General features: G+C 47.9%; 1 protein-coding gene across 6 annotated transcripts in view; it reads left to right on the plus strand.

Annotated features, from left to right (window-relative positions):
- The window catches only part of LITAF (lipopolysaccharide induced TNF factor), a 108691-nt gene that overhangs the window by 49011 nt on the left and 42096 nt on the right, over window positions 1–17584 (plus strand). For 4 of the 6 annotated variants that reach the window (XM_081560390.1, XM_081560387.1, XM_081560389.1 and 1 more), the window contains one exon: window positions 8133–8231. The gene's annotated coding sequence lies outside the window, so the exon portion shown is untranslated. Of the gene's footprint in view, window positions 1–2168; window positions 2326–8132; window positions 8232–17584 lie in introns of all 6 variants that reach the window. The other 2 variants (XM_081560388.1, XM_081560386.1) reach the window with 1 other exon arrangement.

A 17584-nucleotide genomic window follows, 5' to 3' on the forward strand; every position in this document is an offset into this window, starting at 1 on the left:
TATGCTAAAAAAATTTCATTGTTTCTTTGTTTGATCTTAGCCCTGGGGATATTTTGTATTCATTATTTATCTGACATTCAAATTTAACTGGGTATCCTCTGTTTTTTTCTGGCAATCATATCTGGGAGGTAGGAGAGCCCACAAATTTGGGAGCTCTTACTCCCTTGACTTCTCCTTCCTCCCCGACCCTGTTAGATTTAGTTATCTGTATGGAGAGTGTCTAAGTGTTTCGATCAGGACTGAAATTGTAACGAGGTCTTGCTGTGTCCCCCACATACAAACTGGCCACTGATTCCCATCCCGCCAGCTCCAGCCAACAATAAGGCCCTGGCCACCTGAGCCAGGTGGTTCTCCTTCTGGTACATAAAGGGTGACCTCAAATGGGTATATACACAGCATGACTCTATGTTTGAGGAGAGGCTCCTCAGCAGTTGTGCAGTGCACAGCCTGCACAACTGTCTACAGCAACCCTGTTCCCACCTCTAGATTTTGACCACTAGCAATTTTCTTTTTCTCATTTACTTCTCAAACTGGGTGGCCCAAAGACATCATCCCTTTCCCCCCAGCTGCCTCTATCCAAAGAAAACTCAAACCATCCGGGAAGGCAGTGCAGCAATGTTGAAAAATGGTTGAGCACCCAGGCAGTTTGATTCTTGCGACCGATCTAGCATCTGCTGGAGGGGCACTCCCTTCCCGCTGCCCTGTGTGCAAGCCAGGGCACAAGGCACTGGATTAAAGGTTTCCTGCCTGCCTGCCCGCCTACCACATCCTTTCCCGCTCCTAGCCCTGGCCAACCCCCCCAGACCTAGGCATAATTTTAGAAATGTAATAGAGGCTGCTGTGCACATTCTTGGCCTGGAGCCTGTGGGAGCAGGTCTGAAAAGAGTACAGACTTTTTTCCCCAGTCTATGTTGATAGAGATCCTCTGTTTTCCCCTAGGGACAGGTTTCTGAGGAACCACTGTACAGGGATAAGCACCCCAACACACTTGCTTCTTTGGGGAGTGCCCTCACCCCATCCCACCCAGGCTGGGTCAGTGCCAGCTTCTCTTTGACTTTCCTGAGGTCCTCAAGGCCACTAGGAGCAGTGGGGACTACAGGGAGTGGAGCACAGATTCGAGGTCCCCAGGTGATGATGGGGGCCATGAGGACCTCTTTGGAGACCCCTGGGGTCATTTGGTCTCTTGAAGCTATAAGTGTTAGACTAGGCCCTCTGGGTCTAGAGAAAGAAGGCCGGCCTGATTTTAGGATTGAGGGCTAGGACAACAGTGAGGGCTTTTTTCTTCCCAGGGCAAGAAAGCCTGCGTGATTTTGATTCCAAAGAATTGTCGCATTCCTGGAATGGATGCTCTCAAAGTTTCTGGAGTATGAATGAGAAATGGGTTGCGGGGGAGACATATACAGGGTCTAACGTCCAGTGACTAACGTCTATAGTGCTCTCAGATGGCAGGCTCTGGGCTGCATGCTTTAGCTCCTTCAACTTCCCTTCAACCCTAGCAGATGGAGGGACTGTGGATGTACCCATTAACAGATAAGGAAACTGAGGCTCTGGGAGGTGAAGTGATTTGTCCATGGTCATGCAGCCAGGCAGTAGCACAGCCAACACTACTAAAGCCTGAATCCTCTGCCTTGAGAGTATCCCCCCAACTCTGTCTTTATTTTATTTTCTGACAGTTTTATTGAGACATCATTCACATACCAAACAATTCACCCATTTATTTATTTGGCTGCACTGGGTCTTCATTGCTGTGTGTGGGCTTTCTCTAGTTGTGAGTGGGGGCTACTCTTCGTTGCAGAGCACAGGCTCTAAGCATGCAGGCTTCAGTAGTTGTGGCTCATGGACTCTAGAGCGCAGGCTCAGTAGTTGTGGCACACGGGCTTAGCTGCCCCATGGCACATGGGATCTTCCCGGACCAGGGATCGAACCTGTGTCCCCTGCATTAGGAGGCGGATTCTTAACCACTGGACCACCAGGGAAGTCCCAATTCACCCATTTAAAGTGTACAGTTCAATGACTTTTGGTACACAGAGAGTTGTGCAACCATCACAGTTTTAGAACATTTTCATCATCTGGGAAGGAAACCCTGCCCCCTTTAGCTATTACCTCCCACTCCCCCCACCCCCTACCTCCTACCCCTCAGCAACCACTAATCTACTTTTTGTCTCCAGATTTGCCTACTCTGGACATTTCACATCAACAAAATCATACATTATGTGACCTTTTGTGTTTGGCTATTTTCACTGCCCATGATGTTTTCAAGACTTATCCATGTCATAGCACGAAGCCAACTGCATTCCTTTTATGGCTGAATAATATTCCATTTGTGTGAGTAGACCATGTTTATCCGTTCGTTTGTGGGTGGCCATGTGGGTTGTTTCCACCTTTTGATTATTGTGAACAATGCTGTTACAAACAACCACATACTCGTTTTCAGTTCTCTCATGAGTCCCCCAGTCCTAAGTAAGCCGTTCAAATACCCACCTATGGGCATTTTCATGCTCAGATTCCCCCACCTGGGATCCCAGCTACCTAGTCAAGTCTGAGTCCAGAATCCAGCTTACGTCCATTGTCTTACAGTGACCACTCCCTGCTCCTCTCTGTCCTGTTGCCCATGTGCTGTGTGACCTTAGTCCACATGCTCAGCCTCTCTGGACGCCAGTGCCTTTATCTGTAAAGTGGGGATCTAATTATGACTCTATGGGGCTGCCATGAGGATTGAGATGGTAAGAGCTCTAGGGCAGAAAGCCTGGAGAGGGGTGATGGGGTGGACATATGTTCATCCCTTATGCCAACCGTTCTCACCCTGTCAACTACCGCCCTGAGGAAGTCCATGGTTGCTGTCGTAAACAACCTTATCCTGCCTTTATGGAGTGCAAGCTAGAGCAGAGGTTCTTAACTGGGTGAGTTTGCCCCCTGGGGACATCTTACAATGAACACCTTTGGTTGTCAGAATTCTGAGGGGCTGGGGGCTTGCTATCTGATGGGTAGAGGCCAGGGATACTGCTAAACACCCTACAGTGCACAGGATGGCCCCCCACAACAATGAATGAGCCAGTTCCAAATAGAATATCTCCAAGATTGAGAAACCCTGATCTCATGATATTATTGTTACTCATTCATTTTTCATGTATGTATGTTTTACCTGTAACCTTGCCTCTTGCCAAAATGAATGAGAAGTAACTAACAAGGATATCAACAAAGAAATGAAATTTTTTTTCTAATATAGAAACTTAAAAATAAAAGGAGGGAAGGAAAATTAAAAAAAAAAAAACCACTCATGTTGAAGCACCCTTCTGTTTCCAGAGCTGAGATGTACATTTGGTCTGAGTTTCCTAGCGGCCAAAGCAAAGAGGGGAAACAGGATCAATTTCAAGATTCTCACTGTTTCAAAGGTGAAAGCGATTAAGAGTTCAGGGGAAGTCTGTCTGAAAACAAGAGTTCAAGAGGAGTCTGGCTTTCCTGGGCCTGAAGAACCCAGGGCTTTTCTCTTTATCTAGGGGACACAGCAGCATGCTGGGGCTGACAGCACTGTCCTGAACAACAGCCCCAAGGGGGACACAATTGTTGTTGTTGTTTAGTCGCTAAGTCATTGATCCCATGGACTGTGGCCCACCAGGTTCCTCCATCCATGGGATTTCCCAGGCAAGAATACTGGAGTGGGTAGCCATTTTTTTCTCCAGGGGATCTTCCTGACCCAAGGATCGAACCCACATCTCCTGCATTGGCAGGAGGATTCTTTATCACTGAGCCACCTGGGAAGCCCCTAGGGAACGCAATAGTGACTGTCATATTCTCCAAAGCAGGCAGTGATGTAACGCTGAGGCCAGTTGGGCAAAGGCAGCCTTTCCTGGAGTGCCTGTCCTGAGTGTGGTGGTTTACTTTTCCAGATCGAAGGCAGAAACCAGGGCCAATGCTTTAGGCAGTTACAGTGATGGCAACAGGGGCTCTGGAGCCAGACTTCCTGGGCTCTGGAGTGACTCCAAGTAGCTGTGTAACTTATGGCCATTCTCTAAACCTCTCTGAGCTCACTTTCCTCATTCATAAAATGAGGCCCAGATGTACTTACCTTACAGAGCTGTTGGGAGAATGAAGTGAGATAGTATATAACCAAGGCTGACCCCAGGCCTGGCAGAAGTAAACAGTCAGTTCAGCTATTATTTCTGTGCCCTGGATGGTGCTGGATAAATATTTTGAAACAACTGCATTTTTTTTTTTTTAATAAGTAATGAAAGATTCAGCCTTGGGAGTGGGAATTACGTGTTTGGGCTTCAGTCTTGCTCTGGAAGGCGTGAAAGGGTGAAAGGTCTTGGCTAGGGAAATCCTACAGCCAGACACAGTCAGGTCCGATCCCACTGTTTTTTTGCTTAAAATTTCTGACTCCTCATCACTTAAGGGAGGCCTTCAGATGCTTGGTCCCAGAGCCTGGGGCTCCATCCCTGACTTACCACCAACCTCTTTTCTGCAACCACCTCCATCCTACGTCCCAGTAATTCTGAACCCCAGGCGATTGTCAGCCTGCCAGGCCTTTGCCTGTGCGGTGCCCTCCACTTGGAATGCTCTCCCTCCCTGTCTGCCTCACTCCTATCCTAAGATTTGACTTGAGCATCAGCCCCTTTAAGAGGCCTTTGTTGGATTTCCTACCCCTCAGGGAGCAGTAATTTCTTCTTTGTATCCACCTCCCTCCCCAGCCACTCCACAGAGTCAGCATTCAGAACACAGATGCCTTCACTCATTCACTCACTCGTGACTCAGTTACTCACTCATTCATAAATTTGCTCACTCATTCACTGATTCAATCACTCATTCATTAATTCCTCAGTCACTCATTGATTGATTGATTCATTAATTGTTTCATTCATTCAGTCATAAATCAACCATCAAAAGCTTACTGTTGACCAACCCCTTTTCTGGGCACTAGGGTTAAAGCAGTGAACAAATCAGACAAAAAGTCCCACCCTCAGGTCTTTGTGACTCCAACCCTTACACCTAGTTAAGACTTAATAAACCGCCCCAACGTAGAGTTCTCAGCCTCTGTGGTCTGCCTCCTCCGATCCCAGGGTTCTATCCTTGGGTCAGGAAGAACCCCTGGAGGAGGAAATGGCAACCCACTCCAGTATTCTTGCCTGGGAAATCCCATGGGCATGGAAGCCTGGCAGGTTACAGCCCGTGAGGTCGCGACACGTCAGACAGGACTTAGCAACTGAGCATGCATGCATTCACTGTGTAGCACAGGGAATGATACTCAGTATCTTATAATAACCTATAATGGTAAAGGATCTGAAAAAGAATACCAGTTCAGTTCACGTCAGTCACTCAGTCATGTCCGACTCTTTGCAACCCCATGGACAGCAGCATGCCAGGCTTCCCTGAGCTTGGCTCCAGGAGTTGGCTCCATCACCAACTTCTGGAGCTAGCTCAAACTCATGTCCATTGAGTTGGTGATACCATCCAACCGTCTCATCCTCTGTCATCCCCTTTTCCTCCTGCCTTCAATCATAATGTAAAATACATATAAGTATATAACTGAATCAGTTTGCTGTAACTTAAAACATTGTAAATCAACTATACTTCAATTAAAAAAAAGTACCACCAAGTTCAGAATAGACTGCATCAATACCAGTTCAGTTCAGTTCAGTTCAGTCGCTCAGTCGTGTCCGACTCTTTGCGAACCCATGAATTGCAGCACGCCAGGCCTCTCTGTCCATCACCAACTCCCGGAGTCCACCCAAACCCATGTCCATCGAGTCAGTGATGCCATCCAACCATCTCATCCTCTGTCGTCCCCTTGTCCTCCTGCCCCCAATCCTACCCAGCATTAGGGTCTTTTCCAATGAGTCAACCCTTCGCATGAGGTGGCCAAAGTATTGGAGTTTCAGCTTCAACATGAGAGCTTCCAATGAACACCCAGGATTGATCTCTTTTAGGATGGATTGATTGGATCTCCTTGCAGTCCAAGGGACTCTCAAGAGTCTTCTCCAACACCACAGTTCAAAAGCATCAATTCTTCGGCGCTCAGCTTTCTTCACCGTCCAACTCTCACATCCATACATGACCACTGGAAAAGCCATAGCCTTGACTAGACGGACTTTTGTTGGCAAAGTAATGTCTCTGCTTTTAAATAGCGTCTTTTAATTTCATGGCTGCAATCACCATCAGCAGTGATTTTGGAGCCCCAAAAAATAAAGTCTGACACTGTTTCCACTGTTTCCCCATCTATTTCCCATGAAGTGATGGGACCAGATGCCATGATCTTAGTTTTCTGAACGTTGAGCTTTAAGCCAACTTTTTCACTCTCCTCTTTCACCTTCATCAAGAGGCTCTTTAGTTCTTCTTCACTTTCTGCCATAAGGGTGGTGTCATCCGCATATCTGAGGTTATTGATATTTCTCCCGGCAATCTTGATTCCAGCTTGTGTTTCTTCCAGCCCAGCGTTTCTCATGATGTACTCTGCATATAAGTTAAATAAGCAGGGTGACAATATACAGCCTTGATGTACTCCTTTTCCTATTTGGAACCAGTCTGTTGTTCCATGTCCAGTTCTAACTGTTGCTTCCTGACCTGCATACAAATTTCTCAAGAGACAGGTCAGATGATCTGGTATTCCCATCTCTTTCAGAATTTTCCACAGTTTATTGTGATCCACACAGTCAAAGGCTTTGGCATAGTCAATAAAGGAGAAATAGATGTTTTTCTGGAACTCTCTTGCTTTTTCAATGATCCAGCGGATATTGGCAATTTGATCTCTGGTTCCTCTGCCTTTTCTAAAACCAGCTTGAACATCTGGAAGTTCACGGTTCACGTATTGCTGAAGCCTGGTTTGGAGAATTTTGAGCATTACTTTACTAGCATGTGAGATGAGTGCAATTGTGCGGTAGTTTGAGCATTCTTTGGCATTGCCTTTCTTTGGGATTGGAACGAAGACTGACCTCTTCCAGTCCTGTGTCCACTGCTGAGTTTTCCAAATTTGCATCAATACCAAAGGGAAGAAAAAAAGAACTCTGACACTAGCTTCAGGAGTTCACATTCTCCTTGGTCTCACTTCCTCCAGGAAGCCCTCCCTGTCCACCCTACCCAGATGTACCTGGAGCTTCTACATCCTTTCCATATGCCCTTTTTCCATTGACTATTATAAAAGCATTTGGTGGTCTCCTTTAAGGTCTGTCTTCCCACTGGACTTAAACTTTGTCTTGGGTATTATTTGTTCTCCTGGGCCTGCCACAATGGCTGGCAGCTAGTGATGATCAATAAATATTTGCTGAATGACCAAATAGGATCAGGGAAACCTGAGATGACTCGGCTCCTCCCTCTGGGGCCCAGAGGAGGTCCTTCTGAAGGAGGGAAAGTGGGTCAGGAGTCCCTCTGCAGGGCACCGATGGGGTCGAGTGTGGAGAGGGGATTAACTCTTGGCCTGGGAAACTGTGCCAAGTGCCCATCTGTCTTCACGCTGCTAGGGGACGGTTGGGTGTGTGTGAGGCCAACCTTGCCCAGCAATTTCCTTGCCTGCAGATTGAGGGCTGTTGTCAGGTAAAGTGTAGCACGTGGCACAGTTTGCTAGTGCCCCATGCCGGCTTCACTGGTTTATCCTTGCTGTGTGGCCTCAGACAAGTCACTTGACCTCTCTGTGCCTCATTTTTGTCCTTTGTAAAACGGGACAACAAAAGACATCACCTTGGCATGGCCGCCAGGGTTAGCAGGATGAGAACATCCGTGGGGCCCAGGTTGAGAAGTACTCTACCAATGTGTGCTGTTGTTTTGATTATTTTTTCCCCCACATCTGGCCACCCAGAAAGTGTTTACTGAGCACCTACTATGTGCCAGACGAGCTGAGTGCCAACTGCTGGAGACTGTGAACAGGATCCTGTTTCGAACAAATCAGATTCCTTTAAAAACATATATGAGACTGTCAGGGAAATATAAACCCAGACTGGATGACATGGAATGAAATTCAAAAGTTCGTTTTACCGGAGCACGTTGTAGTTTTCTGGTTATCCTTTTCAAAAAAGTTCTCACCGTTTAGACACTCAGCCTGGATTGTTTACAGGTGACATGTGATGTTGGGGATTTTCTTTGAAACAATCCAGTCTGTAAAACTAAAATCATTCTTTTAAAATGTTTTTTGTTTTTTTTTATAGACTGTATCATGTGGCTTGCGGGATCTTAGTTCCCCGACCAGGGATCAAGCCTGGACCCTTGGTAGGGAAAGTGCAGAGTCTTAACCACTGGACGGTCAGGTAATTCCCTAAAACTATTCTTTTTTAAAAGCTTATTTTTAAAAAAAATCCAGTGGCAGAGGGAGGTCGTCGCTGTGGGGGTACATAGACAGTATCAGATGGACTGCAAGTCGATGATGAGGAAGGTGTTTGTAATGGTCCATAATGAGTTGCACAAAATGGCGTGCCTTAACCCCATAGATAATTACATACCCTGCGCTGATCCAGATGAGCCGGAGACAACCACAGGGATCTTTAGCTCCCCGACCAGGGCTGGAACCCATACCCCCTGAATTGGAAGGTGAAGTCTTAAGCACTGTACGGCCAGGGAAGTCCCAAGAGTGTGGTCTTGATCCTAAGTGAGCAGCCAGTGATGGGTTTTGGTGGGGACCATGGTGCCCCTGGCCCGGTGCGGTTGTGAGAAAGCTAAGTAACCCATTGAAGGGCTCAGAACAAGCACACTGCTGGCGACTCCAACAGGCCCTTCTGTTTTTTTCTTTCTTGTCTTCAATCCCTCCTGTCCAACATGGGACTGGGGAGGGCTCCATACCCTGGGAAGGGGGTGGGCACAGGGCGAACACCTGCCAAGCCTTAAAGAAGGCATACAAGGTCTTGCCTGGAAGCAGGAAGCTGCAGCCTTTCAGCTACGAGGAACCCCAGGCCTTATGAGGGTTTTGGGGGCCCCTGAAGGCAGAGCCGACACGAGTCTGTGTCCCATTCATCCATCTGCCCTGTCTGGCCAAACCACAGGCCTTGTCTTCCCTGCTCAGCATTTTCCCAGGACTGAAGGTTTGTGGCCCCTTCAGATTCACGTGTTGACGGGAATTCCCTGGTGGCCAAGTGGTTAGGACTCCATGCTTTCAGTGCCCAGGGTGCAGAGTTCAATCTCTGGTGGGGGAACTGAAGTCCCACAAGCCATGCTGTGCTGCCTTAAAAAAAAATCATATGTTGAAGCCTAACCTCCAATGTGAGTGTTAGGAAGAAGGGCCTTTGAGAGGTGAGTAGGTCATCATGATGATGGAGCCCGCCAATACTGGAGACACAGGCTCGATGCCTTATCCAGGAAGATTCCACATGCCTCTGAGCAACTAAGTCCATGTGCCACAACTATTGAGCCTGTGCTCTAGGGCCCGGGAGCCACAGCTACTGAAGCCTGTGCACCCAAGAGTCCGTGCTCCGCAATGAGACAAACCACCACAATGAGAAGTGTGCGCAGTACAACCAGAGAGTAGCCCGCGCTTGCCGCAACTAGAGAAAACCTCGCACAGCAACAAAGACCCAGCACAGTCAAAAGTAAAAAAAGTAAAATAAAAGTATTTAAAAGTAAATAAAAGAGACCCCAGAGAGCTTCCCTGACCCTCCCACCATGTGAAAATGCTGAGAGAAGACAGTTGTCTATGCCCCAAGAGATGGGCTCTCCATAGACATCGAATCTACTAGCACCTACCAGAACAGTGAGAACCAAACGTGCGTTGTTTGCAAGCCATCTCGTCTGCAGTATTCTCCTGAGAGCCTGACCTAACGAAGCCACCATCAGAACACGGCTGGGACCACATCGCTCATGGTCACAGCCTACGGATACAGTCCATCCTCCCAGCCCTGTGATGCTGAGGGTCTGGGTTCCAGGTTTCCACTGGGGAAGGAGACGAAAGGATGCCCACTCTGCCCTTGGAGTCCTCCAAGGGCCAGCCCCCTCCACTGTGGCTCAGGCCCTGGCTACTTCCCACAGAGGGAGAGGAAGTCTCTCTCTTTCCTACAGGGCTCTCTCTTCCTGACACAGGGCGCCTGGGTCACAGATGTTTCACGTCAGAAGTCAGAGGTGGTGGTGACTTAATCACCCCAGCCTGCAGTTCCTTAAAAAAGTGTGGGTCTCAGCCTCTTCAGAAAGCAGTTTGGCAGAGGGTTTTTCAGGGGCCTGGAAAGGTCTATGCTTTCCTTTTCAGCGATCACACGTCTGGGAAATTGCTCAAAGGAACCAATTGTAAAACAAGAAAAGAAAGACTGCCTGGTGACATCTACTGCCACGACATTTGTCATAGATGTCAACATGTATGTTGTCACCCCTTGTGGATTCTTAAGTAGACATTTAGAAGAAGGAGTTATGAGAGCTCCTCATCAACATAGAAAGTACTTAGATGACATAACACTGAACTGAGAACACAATATGAGGATGGAGGGTGAGGCTGGTGGTGGAGGGGGTCTGTTGATTTTCCTAATGGTCTGTGATATTGTCCTATTGCTCTAAATGGCAGGAAAACCAGCCTGCATGTGGCGAGGGGGTTTCCGGCCCTGCTCCCCAATTGGCAGCCCCATCCCCAGGGCTCTGCCCACCAATCCAGCCTTAAAACTGGTGCGCCTGTTCCATTTTTGAAAATGTAGACTGACATCTTAAGGCGTGTTTCCTTTTTGGATGATCCTGTGGCTTTCTGGAGCAAAATGGGTGGAAAAAAACCAGGGAGGCCCTTGTAGCCCACTGGGAGGCAGAGCCCTTCAGGGCAGGGTTTTGGTCTTTTTCACATCAAAAAACTTGTTGACAGCTCATACTGCACAGCCTCTTTCCTAGAGACTGAGGCAGGAATGTTTATTTTTACTAAAAGGTTTAAAAAGGTCTTTATTTTATTGCAAAAGCAATACACGCTCATTGTTTAAAAAAGAAAGAACCAAATAGTATAGAATTGTATAAAACAAAGCCCCCCACCCGCTTCCCTCTTCCCTTCCGAGGGAAACCCCTCTTGGCTGTTTGTGTCTTTCCTTTTAGATAGGTTCCATATCAGGGGTTTTCAAACTATTTTTAGCTACAAGCCACAGTGAAAAAATAGATTTTGCATTGTAACCCAGTACCCACGGACACTGGAAGATAGCTAGAAGTCTGATGAAACGATACTTGTTATGAGGAATGCCAGCTGGGGTTGTCTTCTGTTCTGTGTTATTCTAGGACAGGCTACTCCATTCTAACCCAATTCCTTTAGAAAAGAAAGGTAGCTGGTCTTAACCCAATCCCATGGTTTCACGTCCCACTGCTAGGTGCGAAAGTACTGCTGTAGATGTTACTATCGCACAGCATCGTTATTCTCGACTCCCTGTTCTACTGCTTGCTTTTTGCACTTAAGGATTCTGCAACCCACTTTCAGTAAATGGACACACAGGGCTGTTTTTTCTTTCTTAGTGGCAGCAGAGGAAAACACATCAGTGGTTTTTTGGTGTTTGTCCATCTCCTTCTTAACGGCCATTTGCGTTGTTTCCACACTGGGCTGCCACCAGCCCAGTGTCCATCTCCTTCTTAATGGCCATTTGCGTTGTTTCCACATTGGACTGCCACCAGCGAGGTTTGGGGGGTGGGGGAAACGCCCAGCTATGGGGCCATCGGGCCAGTGATTCCCAGCATGGGATCCACAGGGTGGGGAGGAAGCATGATGGTTGCTGATAATAACCTGGTATGGGGGTGGGGTACATTGAGTTGTGCATCTAGGGACACAGAGGACCTCTATACCCAATGACCACACAGGGTTTTATTTGTTTCATGTCACACCCTGCTTACCATGTTGAGAAATACATACGTAGATTTTAGAATGAGATGGATCCCAAGTCACTTCTTCTTTCTCCTACTTTGTTTCCTCTTTTGTCCCTTGACAGCTTTGGAGGAGGGGACCCTCCTCAACCCTGATTTCAAAGGTCTTCATGTCAATGGCCTTTCGATCTGAAGTCCTTGTGCCTTTTCTGTTGTGTGACATGGTGGGTTATTTTCCAGGGGGGTCAAAACTGGCTCCATGCACACGTGAATACGAGCTGGATTGGGACCCCACAGCTGCAATGAATTAGAATGGGCACTTTCTCAGGTGGTTCTAGAGGTTAAGAACCCGCCTGCCAAGGAAGGAGACAGAAGAAACGCAGGTTCGATCCCTGGGTTGGGAAGATCCCCTGGAGAAGGGCATGGCAACCCACTCCACTATTCTTGCCTGGAGAATCCCATGGACAGAATTGCCTGGTGGGCTACAGTCCATAAGGCCACAAAGAGTTGGACACGACTGAAGTGACTTAGCACTTTATTTGTAGTTCTATCTTAAGTTCAGATCCTGGTTCTGACACTTACAAGTGGGAAAAACCTTGGTTCTTGGTTGCTTCATCATTTATAAAATGGGGTTTAGAACTCCTGCTCAGGGAAGATAGAATAATGGGTAAGCACATGAATTTTATTTATTTATTTTGCCCACGGCTGCATGGCATGTAGCATCTTAGTTGCCCTACCAGGGGTGGAAACTGTGCCCCCTGCAGTGGAAGCACAGAGTCTTAACCACTGATCTCCAGGGACTTCAGAAAAAACCTGTCTGGATTTTGATCATGGGTTCACACTAACCCGCTGTGTGACCTTGGGCAACCTATATAACCTCTCTGTATCTCAATTTCCTCATATGTAAAATAGGGAGAATAATAGTGCCTACTTCCTAGGGTTCTGGCGAGGGTTAAAGTTAGGCTGATGAGTTAGGCTGATACCTGGTTATGCATTTATTATTATTGTTATTATTAAGAAAGATGGGTTGTCATGAAGATTAAACAAGATGACGGATATACAAGCGCTCCTATTGGTTCTGGCATGTAGTAAATGATCACAATTTTTTTAAAAAATGAGTTTTAGAACACCATTCCATGTTCGATGCATGAGACAAGGGCTCAGGTCCGGGGCAATGGGATGACCCAGAGGGATGGGATGGGGAGGGAGGTGGGTGGGGGGTCCAGGAAGGGGAACACATGTAAACCCATGGCTGATTCATGTCAATGTATGGCAAAAACTATTACAATATTGTAAAGTAATTAGCCCCCAACTAAAATAAATAAATTTATAAAATGAGGAAAAAAAAAATTAAAAAAAAAATTAAAAAAAAAAAAATGAGTTTTAAACAGAGGATACTTTTGGTTCAGAGTGCAGAAGATCTGGTAATGAACATTTAGCCCTGGCTCTTGACTAGCTAAGGAGGGAGAAGAAATCTTAGAGGCTGGGGGTGAGGGCAGAGGTGTTGGCAAATGTTTGCTCCCTGCTTCATTGTCTCCTTTCAGTGGCTCAAGAAGGTGGAGGAGGGGATGGTGGCCAGGGAAGTGTGGGGGTGGGGGTGGGGGTGAGGGAGACAATGTCCATCTCTAAGGGTGGGTACGTAGAAGGGGAAGTAGTGTGATTCTGTATTTTTTTTCTGAAAATGCTCCTGATGATATTCCCAGGTTAGGGCCTCAGGGTTGAGTGTGCTTGGGGCCCGGGGAACAGAAAGGGGAAGTTGAGGGTGTCAGGGATGTCAAGGTGCTCCCCACCTCCCCTCCAGACTGCCTTCTCTTTATTCCAGTGTGAGGCTTGTGCTGGGCATATGGGACACATCCGTGAACCGCACACAATCAGATGTGGAATAATAAATGTTGTTATTGTTGTTTAATTGCTAAGTCATGTCCGACTCTTTGTGACCCCATGGACTGTAGTCCACCAGACTCCTCTGTCCATGGGATTTCCCAGGCAAGAATACTGGAGTGTGTTGCCATTTCCTCCTCCAGGGGATCGTCCCAATCCCGGGATCAAACCTGTGTCTCCTGCATTGGCCAGTGAATTCTTTACTGCTGAGTCATCAAGGAAGCCCCAGAATAATAAAACGATGTTATTAATTAGCAGCTAGTAAGTGTTACTGATGGAGAAGGGAACAGCAACCCACTCCAGTATTCTTGCCTGGAGAATCCCATGGACAGGAAAGCCTGGCGGGCTATAGTCCGTGGGGTCACAAAGAGTCAGACACGACTGAGTGACTAACACATGCACACAAGTGTTATAGAAAAGTGGGGGTGCAGTTAAGATGGTGAGGGAGGGGCTGTAATTTCAGAGAGGGTGGCCAGAGTTGCCTGGTTGAGAAGGTAACATTTAGGCAAACACTTGAAGGAGAGAGCAAGTCACATTGATACCTGGGGTGCCAGTGGTCCCAGCAGAGAGAAACAGCCAGTGCAAAGGCCCTGAGGCAGGATGATGCTGGAACAGCAGGTGTGTGACTAAAGTGGAGTGAGTGAGATTGAGAGTGTTTGGAGATGAGGGCAGAGAAGAAGGGAGGGTTAGATCATATGGGGCTCTGGAGGCCTTAGAGAGAGCTGGATACCTCTCTGGACTGTGGGGAAACTGAGTCAGGAACTCAGGATGGGTCATGAGTGTATTGCTTGGGGGGGGGTGTTACTTTCTTTTCATGGAGATGTGACTACTGCTAGCAGATCAAAAGTGTAAGTACGGAAACAAAGGGCTCATAGGCTTTGTGGGTACTTGGTTTTGGTGGAAGGGGAGCCTAAAAACAACAGCAACAAGTTTGAGATTAGCAGATGCAAGCTATTATGTATAGAATAAACAACAAGGTCCCACTGTATAGCACAGGAAACTATATTCAACATCCTGTGATAAACTATAACAGAGGAGAATATGAAAAAGAATGAGTATATGCGTGTCACTGAATCACTTTGCTGTACAGCAAAAATTAACATGATGGTGTAAATCAACTAGACTTCAGTTAAAAACAACAACAACAGCAGCAACTCAGTGATAATAGCAGCTATGAACGTCTGGAGCCTTCCTGTGTGCCAGGCATGGTGGCACACTGTTTCTTTTCGCGAATTCATCTCTGCCGTGGCCTCACTGGCAATGCTGGGACAGTGGAGAAAACAGAATCTGGAGGGGGGAGGGGTTGACTGAGGTCCTGCCACTCAGAGGGAGCCAAGAAGGGGACTGGAGCCCAGGCCTCAGGCTTCACATCTGGATGACTTCAAGGTGCCATCCATTTCCTCAAACAGAGAGGGCCCGACTGCACGCCTCCCACCCCCAAGACCTGACCAAGGTCTGATCGTCTGGCGGTTGGGCAATCCCGAGTTTCCTGGATCCGTGGTCACAGCCCCCAACCTGTGCTTGTTCTTCCGGCCAGAAGAGAAACCAGTCTTGAACCGATGGACAAATACTCGTGTTCAGGTTCAAATTCCAGAAAACGCAGGATCAGTCCAGGCTGTGGTGTGGCGGGAGTCAAGTGGGCAAGTGGGCGAGTCTCTGAAAGTTGAGTGGGAAGGTGGCACTGGTGTCGGGGCACCTGGAAAGACAGGGCCTCTGTGAAATAAGTCAGACCGAGAAAGACGAGAATCGGAAGATCTCACTCACACGTCAAATTTGAAGGAAAAAAAATCACCAAACTCAGAGAAAAAGGGAAGAGATGGATGGTCGCCAGAAGGTGGAGCTGGGGTGTGTGTGAAATGAGATGATGGTCATTCGAAGATGCTCAAAAGGTACAAACTTCCAGTTATAAAATAAATAGATCCTGAGGAGGTCATGTATAGCATGGTGACTCTTGTTAATAATAATACAGTATCGGATATTTGAAAATTGCTAGGACAGTAGATCTTAAAAGCTCTCATCACAATGAAGAAGAGATACGTAATTATATATGGTGACAGATGTTAACTAGACTTATTGTGGCGATCACTTTGCAATATGTACAACCGTGGAATCGTTATGTTGTACACCTGAAACTAATATAATATTATTTGTCAATTACATCTCCATTCAGGAAAATGAAGGAAAAGTGGCGGAGGGCCTCCAAAGGAGCAGACGAGCTTTCATGGAGACCTAGGCTGGGGGTTGTGGGGGGAGCAGGAGAATTTGTCTGTTCCCTTTCCGACAGAGGCTGCTTCGACCCACACAGAATTGCTTATTTCTCTTTTGTGGGTTCCATCTCTATGGGAGGCTACAGTGGAGGGAAGGTCTCTGAGGTTCAACAGCCGAAAAGATACAGGCCTGGGTGATCTAGAAGGCTGTAAGCTCCAAGAAGCTCTCTGTGGCGAGGGTGATTACACAGGGACATGGAGCCAGGCAACCTGAGTTCAACTTTCCACTGCTCCCATTGCTGTGTGACTTTTGGCGACTCGCTTAACGTCTCTGGGCCTCATCTGTAAAGTAAAGATGATCACCCTCGTCTTCACATGATAAGACTTCCCTCACAGGGCTGTTGGGCGCACTATCTTTAAATAAGGATGATTCTGGGATTCGTGCTCCACCCGCACCGCCCCTCCTCCCCACCCAGGGCTGTTGGAATGGATCCCAGAGAACAAAGCTCTTCTGTGCCATGAAGACATTTGTTTCCTGGAAGCTGCAACAATTAGAAAGCGCCAGGGATGACTGCAGAGTCACAGGGTACTCATTATTGATTTATTATCTATCTCCTGCTCCCAACCAGAACTCCAGGGGAGTTGGGACCTTGCCTTCGGCTTTGTGATCCCGGCTTGAGGCCCCTGCGACAGCCCTGGCACCCAGATCACAGCAGCTGAGGGAGTGAGAAGGCTGTGCGACAGCCTCTGGAGTCTGCTGGACTTGGTTCAAATCCCGTCTCCAGGCACCTTCTTGCTGTATGACTTGGGGCTTGTTACTTAATCTCTCTGGGCCTCTGATGCCTCATCTGTAACACAGGAGGGTTTTTTTAAAGAGAAAAGGAGATAGGGACTTCCCTGGTGGTCCAGTGGCTGAGAATCCCCCACGCGGGGGACTCAGATTCGACCCCTGGTCCGGAAGGATCCCACCTGACCAGACCCCTGCACCACAACTATTGAGGCCCTAAGCGTGCTCTGGAGCCCGTGGTCTGCAGCGGGAGAAGCCTCCGCAATGAGAAGCCCGAGCACCGCAACTAGAGAGTAGCCCCCTACTCGCCGCAACTAGAGAAAGCCCACGTGCAGCAACCAAGACCCAGTGCAGTCAAAAATAAATATTTTTTTAAAAAAGAGAGAAAAGGAGATAATGGATGTGAAAGGGTCCAGTGTCCAGGACCCAGTAGGGGTAGAGTTAGTGTTAGTGTCTATCCTCCTCCTTATGCACTGGGGGTTCATTCCACATCCTTGAGCCATTGCTGTGGTCCAGGTGTTGTTGTTTAGTCGCTAAGTCATGTCTGGCTGTTTGCAACACCATGGATTGTAGCCCGCCAGGCTCCTCTGTCCATGGAATTCTCTGGGCAAGAATACTGGAGTGGGTTGCCATTTCCTCCTCCAGGGGATCTTTCCCACCCAGGGATCGAACCCCTGTCTCTTGCATTGGCAGGCAGATTCTTTAGCACTGAGCCAGATGGGAAGCCCATGCAGTGAGGGGGTGACATGCATACAGCATGTCATTCAGGTGATGTTATTGGGGGGATCTGGCCTCTCCTCCTGAGGACCCTCTTTCCCCTGCAGTTAATGGGACCCCCCCCCCCAACCAAGGAGGTCACCAAGGTCTGCCTCTGGACAGACCAGGAAAGGCCCTACCTACTGCTTCTCCGGGGCCTGGTGGAGACAGAGGCCAGGCTATTTCGGGGCTAGTTCCCACACCTCGAGGGCAAAGGCTGGCCCACGTAATTATG

This window comes from Giraffa tippelskirchi, chromosome 13 (assembly GCF_054371585.1).
Source record: "Giraffa tippelskirchi isolate mGirTip1 chromosome 13, T2T-mGirTip1v1.2.pri, whole genome shotgun sequence".
Lineage (NCBI taxonomy): Eukaryota > Metazoa > Chordata > Mammalia > Artiodactyla > Giraffidae > Giraffa > Giraffa tippelskirchi.